The sequence below is a fragment of the Bos taurus genome, chromosome X, assembly GCF_002263795.3.
Source record: "Bos taurus isolate L1 Dominette 01449 registration number 42190680 breed Hereford chromosome X, ARS-UCD2.0, whole genome shotgun sequence".
Lineage (NCBI taxonomy): Eukaryota > Metazoa > Chordata > Mammalia > Artiodactyla > Bovidae > Bos > Bos taurus.
The window spans coordinates 121,048,632-121,057,887 of record NC_037357.1 but is presented as its reverse complement, the minus strand read 5'-3'; positions in this window follow the sequence as shown (position 1 = coordinate 121,057,887).

The window sequence follows — 9,256 nt, the reverse complement described above, 5'->3', positions numbered from 1 at the left end:
GGACCTGATCTAATCTGGTCTAACTCCTGCCTCCCGGGCTCCAGGGGAAGCTCTTACTGCCCTTTCAGGGTCTGACTTCCACTCCCAGGTACCTACTTAGCCGAATGCCAAACGTGGATCCCACTGACGCCAACAATGGTCTGCCATGTACTCAGAGTTCTGGATTGTCTGGTGGCCTTGAGGTTCCAAGATGGATTCCTTCAAAGCTCATTTCCAAGCAGGTGAGCAATAGCAATCTGTGTCTCAAACCCCAAGGACTATGAATTGGTCACCTGCTGGTGAGAAAGAATTTGAATGTAATGGCAGAGGGTGGTATGATGGTAAAGGGGATGAACTGTTGGGAAGAAAGAAAACATTTCTTGAATGCGTTCAGGAGGTCATTAGATAAACATGATAGGTGAAAAGGATGATTTACCAGTTCATTTATGTGACAAATGTGATTTGCCTATTAAAATCTTTGTTGTTGTTCAGTCACTCAGTCATCTCAAGTCTTTGCAACCCCATGGATTTCAGCACACCAAGCTTCCCTGTTCATTACCATCTCCCGGAGCTTGTTCAAATTCATGTCCATTGAGTCGGTGATGCCATCCAACCATCTCAGCCTATCGTCCCCTTTTCCTCCTGCCTCCAATCTTTCCTTGCATCAGGGTATTTTCTAAGAAGTCAGCTCTTCATATCAGGTGGCCAAAGTATTGGAACTTCAGCTTCAGCATCAGTCCTTCCAGTGAATATGCAGGGTTGATTTCCTTTAGGATTGACTGGTTTGATCTCCTTGCAGTCCAAGGCACTCTCAAGAGTTTTCTCCAACACCACAATCCAAAAACATCAATTCTTTGACACTCAGCCTTCTTTATAGTCCAACCCTCACATCCATACATGACTATTGGTAAAAACCATAGCTTTGACTAGATGAACCTTTGTTGGCAAAGTGATATCTCTGCTTTTTAATATGCTGTCTAGGTTGGTCATAGCTTTTCTTCCAAAGAGCAAACATCTTTTAATTTCTTGGCTGCAGTCACCATCTGCAGTGATTTTGGAGCCCAAGAAAATAAAGAATGTCACTGTTTCCCCATCTATTTGCCATAAAGTGATAGGACCAGATGCTATGATGTTTTTTGAATGTTGAGTTTTAAGCCAGCTTTTTCACTCTCCTCTTTCACTTTCATCAAAAGGCTCTTTAGTTCTTCTTTGCTTTCTGACATAAGGGTGGTATCATCTGCATATCTGAGGTTATTGATATTTCTCCCGGCAATCTTGATTCCAGCTTGTGCTTTATCCAGCCCAGCATTTCTTATGATGTACTCTGCATATAAGTTAAATAAGCAGGATGACAATATACAGCCTTGACATACTCCTTTTCCTATTTGGAACCAGTCTGTTGTTCCATGTCGGGTTCTAACTGTTGCTTCTTGACCTGCATACAGATTTCTCAGGAGGCAGGTCGGGTGGTCTGGTATTCCCATCTCTGTAAGAATTTTCCACAGTTTGTTGCGATCCACACAGTCAAAAGCTTTGTTGTGGTCGATGAAGCAGAAGTAGATGTTTTTCTGCAATTCTCTTGCTTTTTCCATGAACCAACAGATGTTGGCAATTTGGTCTCTGGCTCCTCTGCCTTTTCTAAATCTAGCTTGAACATCTGGAAGTTCTTGGTTTACGTACTGTTGAAGCCTAGCTTGGAGAATTTTGAGCATTACTTTGCTGGCATGTGAAATGAGTACAATTGTGCAGTAATTTGAACATTCTTTGGCATTGCCTTTCCTTGGGATTGGAATGAAAACTGACTCTTTCCAGTCCTGTGGCCACTGCTGAGTTTTCCAAATTTGCTGTCATACTGGGTGTAGCACTTTCACACCATCATCGTTTAGGATTTGAAATAGCTCAGCTGGAATTTCATCACCTCCACTAGCTTTGTTCATAGTGATGCTTCTTAAGACCCACTTGACTTTGCATTCCAGGATGTCTGGCTCTAGGTGAGTGATCACACCATCGTGGTTATCTGGGTCATTAAGATCTATATTGTATAGTTCTTCCTTGTATTCTTGCCACTTCTTCTTAATATCTTCTGCTTCTGTTAGGTCCATACCATTTCTGTCCTTTATTGTGCCATCTTTGCATGAAATGTTCCCTTGGTATCTAATTTTCTTGAAGAGATTTCTAGTCTTTCCCATTCTATTATTTTTCTCTATTTCTTTCACTGAGGAAGGCTTTCTTATCTCTCCTTGCTATTTTTGGAACTCTGCATTCAGATGGGTATATCTTCCCTTTTCTCCTTTGCCTTTCACTTCTCTTCTTTTCTCAGCTATTTGTAAGACCTCTTGAGACAACTGTTTTGCCTTTTTACATTTGTGCAAGCATGCTTTTTGCTATTACTGTGCTAATTTATATGAAAAAGACAGAGATATGTCTGGGCTGTAGTAATCCTATGCCGCAAACTGAGGAGCATACACAAGGTTCTATCTTCCTATGTAGCATTTGGCAAGAGTGCAGGAAAACTTATTTTTCTCAAAGAGAGTTAGAAGCTCATATCAAGTACCACAATTAGAGAGCTAAAAAATTTGTTACCTGTGCTCCACTAAAAAAAGTTCACCCTTGTATTGCTTCACCAACAACTGAAATCCCTGAAATGCTGCTAGACAAGGACCCTAGGAGCCATATTCCACCCGAGTTGTGTACCAATACGTCACTGCCTCCTGTGCAATGTGTATCACACAAGCTCAGTAACCAGCCACACGAGGATCTTCATGCTCCTCCCCAGAACTGGTGCCACTCCACCTCCTTTGGTCCATCAGGAAATCGTTAGTATTTCAGCAAGGGAACATAGCAATTTACAAATTGCCCCTATTCAGGGTGACTCAAATTCTGGTGCCGAAGAACTCTCACCTCCTGCCCAGCACCTGCTCACCGGCATCCTGACTGTCAAAGTCAACCAGAGGTATTGCCCCCTTATATGGTGGATCCAGAGCAACATGCACTACCCACATCTCCTCTACCACTAGTAAGCCATGCAGTGTCACATTTTCACCAGGATTCAGATCCTCCTCAGTCGGTTCATAGTCAAGCGTCACCTCCACCCATGACTTCTGATCCATCTCCAGTAGCTTCTTCCCTTGGATGTATTTCTGCCCTGGTGCCACCTTCTTCATATCCTTCTCCTCCTCCTCCAGGATCTCCTCTATCTTAAAATGGTGGTCCACCTGTAAATGAATCTCCTCCTAACCATCACAGTCTTAACTCTTTACCCCAATTCACTGAAAAGCAAGAAACGCTGAACCTTTCATTTGTACAATAAAATGGAACAAATCCTGGTGTGCCCTCTATCAAAAGGACTTTCACCTCCTCCACCAACACAAGGTCCAGCTTCCCCAGTCCCACTTTCTGGATCACAGCACTCGGATTAGACAACATGTTAGCATTGACCATAGTGTTTTGAACTGAAGAACTGATGAGGAAAAAAAACAAAACCTTAAATCGAATCAACTTTTCAATTAACCTTTGTTTGGGGAAGGAAAAGCACCTCTTACAAAGACAGCAATAAAACACTTAGGATCTTGTCTCTTAAAGTGATCTTAAACCTTGGCTTTAGGATTTATTTCCAGTTTTATACTATAGTGTGGATAAATGGCTCAGTGTAGCATAGCTGTATTTTTACAACTCTTTTCCTTTAGCGTGGTGAATTGACCTGGAGGTGACCTTCTATCATTTGAGGTCCCCAAATAAACTTGCATTGTTCCACTTTCAGAAGTTTTGTGTTTGTTTAGGTTTTCTCTGTGACATATTTTGTTAACCTGTGTAAAAAGGATTAAATTTCAATATGGTTGTAAAAATGCTATTTTTCTGTGAATTTAAGCACAATTACAGTTTTTTTCCTTCTAGTTTTATTGAGATATAATTGATGTACAGCACTGTATACATTTAAGGTGTACAGTATAATGATTTGACATCCTGTTTTTTAAAACTATGTTTTACCTCTAATTTCCCAAAGTGCAATAAAAATCTTGGAAGGAAAAACCTAGAATATAGCGTAAGGCAGACAGGTAAATGGTAGAGAGTGATTTCACATTTTAGGTACTGAAATGTTATGGAATAATAAGTATATAATGAATTTCGCTTGGATGCCTTCTTATTCTTAGGCAGCCCTAGAAGCACCAAATACATCAAAATTCTAGTACTATGATAGATTTCTGTTTGTAATGTTGAAAGGCATTACTGAATCATTTGCAAAGATATGACTGAAGTAATTGATTCTGTAGGCTCCAAGCTGCTGGGGATGCTGTTACTTGTTAATCCTTTTTTTGAGAATGGTTGGAGTCATAATGCTCCACACTGGTTTGTCTTAAGTAATATTATATTATAACACAGTTTAAATGGTGTCATTTAGATGAAGTGTGTGCTACTCTGCTCATTGTCTTAAACTAAATATTTAGGGTTGAACAGACTTTGTTATAATTCCTTGTTTCATGGTAGTTTGCTCCTGTTCTTATGGTCTCTTGTTTATTGGGTTTTAAACTGCATTCTAAGTGCCATGGAGGAATTTGAATGATATATTAATGATAAGCATTCATATACTCACCAACTCTCATTTGCCTGGGTTTTATAATTGTGTAATGTGCTTTTCCTCTAACCTGAAATTAAAAAAAAAAAACAAACTTATTTCTTGTTTATTTCTTTCATTAGTGAAGATTCTAAATTTGGAACATTTTAGCATGAAGTTAACTGAAAACTGCCAGATGAGTTTGTATTAGAGAGGAGAAAGGTAAATTATATGAATGAATGTGACTAAGTTATATGAATTTCATCACTTTATAAAGGTGTCTTTAGAATTAATTTTTGCATTATAGAGACTTGTTATGTTTCTGTTAAGGTGACCACTTACACTTTGTACAGAGTTCATATATATAAATTGATGTTCTTGGGGTATTATTATGTGTCATTTGAATAAACTCTCATGAAGTTTTTCCCCCATTAATGGTGTGTGTGTGTGTTAGTTGCTCAGTCGTGTCTCACTGTTTGTGATCCTGTGGACTGTAGCCTGCCAGGCTCCTCTGTCCATGGGATTTCCCAGGCAAGAATACTGCAGTGGGTAGCCATTTCCTTCTCCAGATTTATCATATAGTTTATATAAATTTGAAACATATTTCTTTTTGGCAAAGGATGAACTTATTGCTAATTTATCATTTTATTCTGTTGGATACAGGCAAAACAAATTCTCATTTTGGCTGATCAGATGCCAACACATCTCTGAGCTTAAAGCTGAAATTAGAAATAATATAAATGGCCATTTTAATCTTGACTAGCCTGAAATAACTAACATTTGCTTTTTAAAGTAAGTGATTTTTCATACCTGGCAATTTGAGAGTCCAGTGTTAATACAATACTTCTAGTGAGAAAACTTTGCTATTAGGAGACTGAGGTAGTGTGAAATAGTGATGGTAAATGCTTCTGTCATAGTCTTGTAGGTACTTGGACTGGTACAAACTTGATTCCCTTTTTTGCCCAAGTTTAGAAAGTGTTAAAATATTTCTCTTAAGATAAAATACCATTCTTTGTTTCCTAATAAGAAAACAGTCAAATTCACTAAAGTCTTCTCAACTATCTATGAGGAGCTCTCCTGCTTTTATTGAAATTCACAATGGTTGAATATGGTATGAAACCACTTAATGTATTGGACAAAAAAAGAAAAAATCAGTTTCATGATAAAATGCCCACATGTTAAAAGATGTAGACTTAAAAATTATTTTTTGTTAGGGTTAGAAGTACATGTTATGCAGCAAAGCAGATCAGGTGAATGTGTTATAGGAGACAAAAATTTCAAATGGCATCAGGTGTGAACTCATCCAGTTGTTTGAAGTGGGTAGAAAGCTAAAATTAATGCGTCTTTCTCTATGGAAAAAAATAATGTGAATCCCACTTTATATCAGAGAAGACTGATATCAGACTTTGAAGCTGGAATAGGCATATGTCTAAATTATATGTATGTACAATGCATTCTATTACTCTGAAGATGCTGAAATGGCAATTTAATTCTTAAAAACAATAAAATGGATGCATAAATACTAAAAAATTGTATCTATAAAAAAGAAAAATAAATATTAGTAAAAGGGAAAATGAAGGTCGAATAAATAGTAAAATAAAGCCCTAGTTAAAGTTGGACCCCTCCAAAATTGAGCTGGAAAATCCTGAACAATGGTTAATGATGGATGAAACGTGTTTAAAGCAAAGAGACAAGATAAAAACATGGACATTTCAGAGAACCTAAGTTGAATGCTGAGCAAAAATTCTGTGAGTTCTCATAAAATGGCCACCTCCTAATGTAGGGTAGTGATTCCTGATTCTGACAGCTGGAGAGAATCTCCTGGAGGATCAGCTAAAAATAGCGGCCTTTACCTTACTCCCACGGGATTCTGGTTCAGTAGTTCCTGGCATGGATGGGGCTTAGTAATATGTTCTTTCAGTAAGTATCCTAGGTGATTTGGAAGCTGCTGCCTGACAGATGTAGTCACTGGTCACTAGTCTGTTCTCTCGGCAGCCAGGGCAACCATTGGAGGATGAGCTCAGCCCTCAGAGGCCTTTGCACTGCACTCCAGGCCAGTTCCTTTCTCATGACAGCATACGACTGGACTCCTCGTGGATCCCCCAAACTCATGGCCTACCCTTCTTGCTTCATTCCCTCTATTGTAGCCACACAGGCTTTTCGTTGATCCTCAGACCCCCAAGCTGATTCCTGCCTCTGCAGTTTGCACTCACGGTTTTTTTCTGCCAAGACCATCTTCAGATGGCTGACTTTCTCACTCATGTTCCTGCTGAAATTGCTTCATTGCTACTCCATGGAAAACAGCACCCCTCCTCCCCCAGCTGTCTCTCCATACCTCCTCACCCCACTTTGTTTTTCTTCATGGCACTATCACTGAGTATTATCTAATGAACTATTTTCTTATTTTTGTTTCCTCCATGAGAATATCATCTTCCAGAGAGGTGGGTCTTTGTCCTGGTCCATCAGAGAAAGACAAAGAGTGATATATAATTGTAAAACAATTTAATTTTTGTTTCCTGGTTTTTTACCTTTTATTTTGTCCCAGGTGAAAATTGGGGCCATCTCATGACTTTTCTCTGTACTCTTAGATGATTGATAGAAAGCCCTATGGCCAATAATTAAAATGTCCAGTCTAATGTGATGATCAGACTTTGGAATTGATTTGAGAGCCAGGCCTTTCCCCACCGTGGCTGGTGGGAAAGTAACGGGGGAGAAAGTTGTGGTCAACTTCTTGCCTTATCCACATCTGCTTTCACTTCTTCTCCCCTATTTCACTAAGTAGAGGTCTTGGTCCTCCCTGGTTGAAGTGCAAAGGGATTGGCAAAGGAGAGGTGAGGAAAGTAGAAAAAACTCTTACTTGATTGGTACTTGATGAACCTGAGTTAGTGCTTTATGGGTGTGACTACAGGTTTTAAGAATTGATTCTTTCTTTCACAGGCACTTTCGTAGTTGATAAGAATGGCTCACGTTGCTCTCGAGCTCTCCCTGTAGTTCCCTTGATGAAGGTGAGTGCATCTCTTTTCCAGTTAATTCTTATTTCTTCAGCCCCTGAGAATTGCTACAGCTTCTCTCCTGTGTTCATCCCTCCAGGTAGTCCCCCAGGACAGGACAGAAGTGCACCTCAGCACTAGCTCCCCCTAGGCAGGGGCAATGTCTGGCCCATGAGAGGTGCTTTCTCTTTCCTAGGAAACGTGGGCAGTGCTGGCTAGTCCCAGTCTTGCCAGCTCCCTCTTCCTCAGCTGTCAGAGAAGTTAATCAGCCTGTCTCCTGAAGCTTAGATTTTCCAGACAACAGTCTAGAGTGTCCTTAATGCTTCAGAGAACACATATGTTGCTATCCCAAGGGTGTCATTAAAGTGTCTCTCTCCTGGGAGGTGATGTAGGAGGCATCTTTCATCCCTCCTTGCAAGCGGAGAGGAGGGGGTGGCACTTACAACGGAGCAAAAGCCTGTGCCAAACTATGTTCTGATTGGTCAGTGCCCGGGCCATTAGTGTTTGTTAAATATTTTATTATTACTCTGGATCCAGATATTCTTGATTTTCAAATGGCTCAGGAACCACAGTTTGGAAAAGGCAGCATGTTGTATTGTGTCTGCAAAACTAAGGAAGGTGAAGAAGTAGGTAATTAATTGGACAATTTAGGAAAAGATGCCTCAGGAATTGGAATTTTCCTGGCATAGTTTTTTTCTGAGTCATTCTGAAAAGTGCCAGGTTTTGGCACATCTCATAATTCCAACAGCATTATGTTGAATAAAATAATACATTTTTTCTTTAAAACATAGTCAATGGATATATTTCATTTCCAAGAGGAAGAACTCAATTATGTTTTAAGCATCTTTCAAGGTCAGACCCAGTAAAAATGTGATATAAATGGACTTCCTATTTGGCTAGGAAAAGTGGAGATAAAGAACCCTTTTTCAAACTCTGGTGAGTGAAACTTATTTTTTTTCCAGCATGTCAGCATGGAAAGAGATGGATTGCTTAATTCATTGACCATCACTTGCTGTGTTTTAACTTTTTTCTCTAATATTCAACTTGGATTTTATGTTTGGTTTATGCATGCCGTAGATTGATTGCAAAACTGGTTTCACTTCTACACTGCTTTCTGTACATACATCCTTTCCATGTTTCCTCACAGTTCATCTCATCAAGAGATTGAGTCAATTTTCTCGTCTCCTTGATTATGGGATGGCCTTGTGTTTACTCTGGCCAGCAGAATATGGTAGAAGTGGCAGTTCTGATCCTAGAGACCTTGTATCCTTCTACTGTCTCTCAGAGCTCTGTCACCATGAGAACAAACTTGGCTTACTGCTGGAAGAGGAGAGAACACGTTAAGGAGAGCTGATTTTTCCCATTCAGAGCCATGGTAGACCATCCTAAAGTCAGCCAGGCTCAAAACATGTGAGTGAGTCACCCAGACTAGCAGAGCTACCAACCTAGCCCACATTTGACTGCAGACCCATTCAGGAGCTCATCTAAGAGCAGAGGAACCACCCAGATTACCTGAAGTTTTGTGGGCAATAATATAAATGGCTATTGTTTCAAGTCTCAGTTTTGGGATGCTTTGTTGCACAGTGATAGCTAACTGGCCATTTTTGCCCTCACTTTCCCACTGTGGTCAGAGAATTACCGTCCAGTTTTACAAGTAAAATTTGCTCTCATGTAAGGTATTTTTGCTTCCCTGGTGTCTCAGTGGTAGAGTCTGCCTGCCAATGCAGGAGACACA